We start from the raw sequence: 2,984 nt of genomic DNA on the forward strand, positions 1-2,984 counted from the left end.
CTTGCTATTCCCATGGACAAGGGCCCATTGGGCTTTTATTTTTATCCATGATGGTGTCTGTCCGATGATTGTCTGGAAAGTTGTATCAGCCACATGTATGCTGTGATTCTACTAATTTGCTCATCCAAGGTCCCACATTTTTTCTTTTTTTCTTTTTTTTCTTTTCCTATGGTGATCTTAACACCATCCATGACATAGCCAGCATACACATGGGACATGGGCACGATGATCATATTATCAACTTGTGGGCTTCATTATGGGCCTACCACAACCGAAAATCTGTTCCCACTCGGATGATTTTGACTAATTGATTTGTGATTTTCTACGATTTGAATGTGGGCCCTTCCCATTTACACTCTTTAAAATGGCCATTTAGCTATAGATGTTCTTCCCTTCGGTAAAATTTAGGTCAAGCTAGATTTCCCTTTTGCATTGTAGTAAGCCTACGGCATGTGAACCAGATGAGGAGCCTAATTATGGGCCAAATTTCCAATTACTATGTGGACCCATTATTAGTCATTATTCATGGTCCATGGATTCAACTATTTAGCCCACAATATCTAGAATCAAATTAACTGGCACAACTAATGGATAAAACTTGAGGATCATGATTGACGGGCCCGTAGCAGGGCCTGTAGTTTTGACTAGTGTAAGCCCAATGGGCTCTAAATAAGTATCCATTACACCGATCTTGTTTTAGTTTTGAAAGAGGCTATCGCAGAAGGCATTTCGTGGTTGGACTGTTGCATTTGAGAGCAACCAAAGGGGCTCACTTTTCAGCAGATTTTGTCTTTATTCATTTAATTCATCTGAGGTAGATTTTGTCTTCTTCGATGGTCGCTGCAAATCCCTAGATATTATTGTTTTCTTTGTTTATGAAAAAATGGAAATATGTTTCTTATATTTTAAGAGACATGCAAAACACGTTTAGATATGATCATTTTGAAAATAGAAGATGGATGCGATCACCCAAAACGTGTTTCTTGGTAACTATGCTTTAAACCAATGCTAGCATAGTTTAATCATTAATGTCTGAAATGTATTCACAGCCAACCTAATGTCAATGGAATGCATGCTAGGTGTTCCTTGGTGAAAGTTGAAACACAAGTCTCCTAACAGAATAAGGTACTTCACACCTTGTTAGAAGCAAGGTTTAAAATTTCGGTTTCGGTACCCGTTTCGGACCTTGAAATTTCGAAATTTCGGTGAAATATTAAATTAATATTAAAAAAAGATTTTTTGGGTCAAATTTCTGAAAAACCGAAATTTCGGTCGAAATAAATGACCGTTTCGGTTTTTACCCATTTCGGTGCCGGAATTTCGGATTTCGGGCGAAATTTAAAACCATGGTTAGAAGAGCCTCTTTTTTATTCACTATGGCTAATAAAGTCCAAAGTTTACAGTGCATAAAGGAATTATACGTTGTAAATGGAACTAGTCTCACTTAGTCTCACCTTGCTCAAGACTAAGTGTGTTGCCCAGAAATAAGCCTTATACTTTCTTGTGAAAGGCTGAGATTCATCTTAGTACTGAAATACATGCTTCCTAATCTCAGCCGTTCATAAAAAATCGGAGATGAGAAATGATAAAGTATAAAAGATTAAATAACGCCTTCTCCAACAACTTAAGCTTTTGGAGTACCTGGTTGTTTCACATGGTATCAGAACCAAAGGTCTTGAGTTTAGACCTCCTTGATAGCAAAAATCCACATGCAATGGCCAAACGTAAAAGAGGGGCCACAAGTGCCAAGTGTAGGCCAACCCCAAAAAGAGGGGCCACAAGTGAGGGGGAGTGTTAAAGTATAAAAGATTAAATAACGCCTTCTCAAATAGCTTAAGCTTGTGGAGTACCTCGTTGTTTCAATTAAAAAACCCTTTCCCATAGTTTTCCTTACCTTCACACGAATGAACTCCCTTACCCATTGTTGTAGAACTTCTTTTTGGTTTTTTCACATCTTCCAAAAAGTAGCATTCATGGTCCCAAAGTAAAGTTGTTGTCGGTATAAAGCACAAGAGCTAGCGTCTTTACCTTTTTCATATGCGAAGAGATTCCTAATCAAGGAAAGCAACTGAACGGGCTTAAATGTCTTCTTTAATACTCTATCATGTGTCGTGATGGGCAAAGCTGAGAAAAATAATAGACCCGTCTGGAATTGTTCCATTAGGCACGATTTTCACGTTTGAGTGTCGTAATACGTCTCTTTTATTTAGGGGTGGCAATGGTTCGGTTTCGGTTCGGTTCGACCCCCAAACCGAACCGAACCGAAATTTGGATCGGTTTGGTTTTACCAAACCAAAATCGAACCAAAACTGAATTTTCGGTTCGGTTTCGGTTCAGTTCCACCAATTTTGCCACCCCTTACTCATAATAATTGAAAATATTCGGTTTCGGTTCGGTTTGATCCCCAAACCGAACCAAACCGAAATTTGAATCGGTTTGGTTTAACCAAACCGAAACTGAATTTTCGGTTCGGTTTAGGCTCGGTTCCGGTTCAGTTCGGCCAATTTTGCCACCCCTACTTTTATTCCTTGTTGGTTAGTCTTAATACGTCTCTTTTATTCCTTGTTTAAGCAACATTCCAAACCTAATGTTTACTATTTACTTACAAGAGGATAGAATGAAAGAGCTTCTATTTGGTTTTTGTCACGTATCAGACTATAAAATAAGACATTTCACAGAACGGCTGGTGCATGAGAGTGTAGCCTCAAATGAATTGAACGCTACCTCAAATGAATTGAACGAATAAGACAAAATTTGAGCCTGTGTGGCTGCACTCTCGTGCAACAGCCGTTCCGCGAAATGCCTTCTGCGATGGTCCCTACCAAATCCCTTAAAATAAATATATTTGCATAAACCAGTCTACAAAGGACCCCATTGAAAGGATTGAAAGGGATGCTTCGGTATGGTGCGACGCCAGTGTACTATAATGTGGCATGTCCTAATTAATTAGACAGTGGGCCCTATCCTTGTTTGAATGCGGGACC

This window comes from Tasmannia lanceolata, unplaced genomic scaffold (assembly GCF_043159265.1).
Source record: "Tasmannia lanceolata isolate RefF3 unplaced genomic scaffold, GAP_Taslan_0.1 ptg000008l, whole genome shotgun sequence".
NCBI classification, from domain to species: Eukaryota; Viridiplantae; Streptophyta; class Magnoliopsida; order Canellales; family Winteraceae; genus Tasmannia; species Tasmannia lanceolata.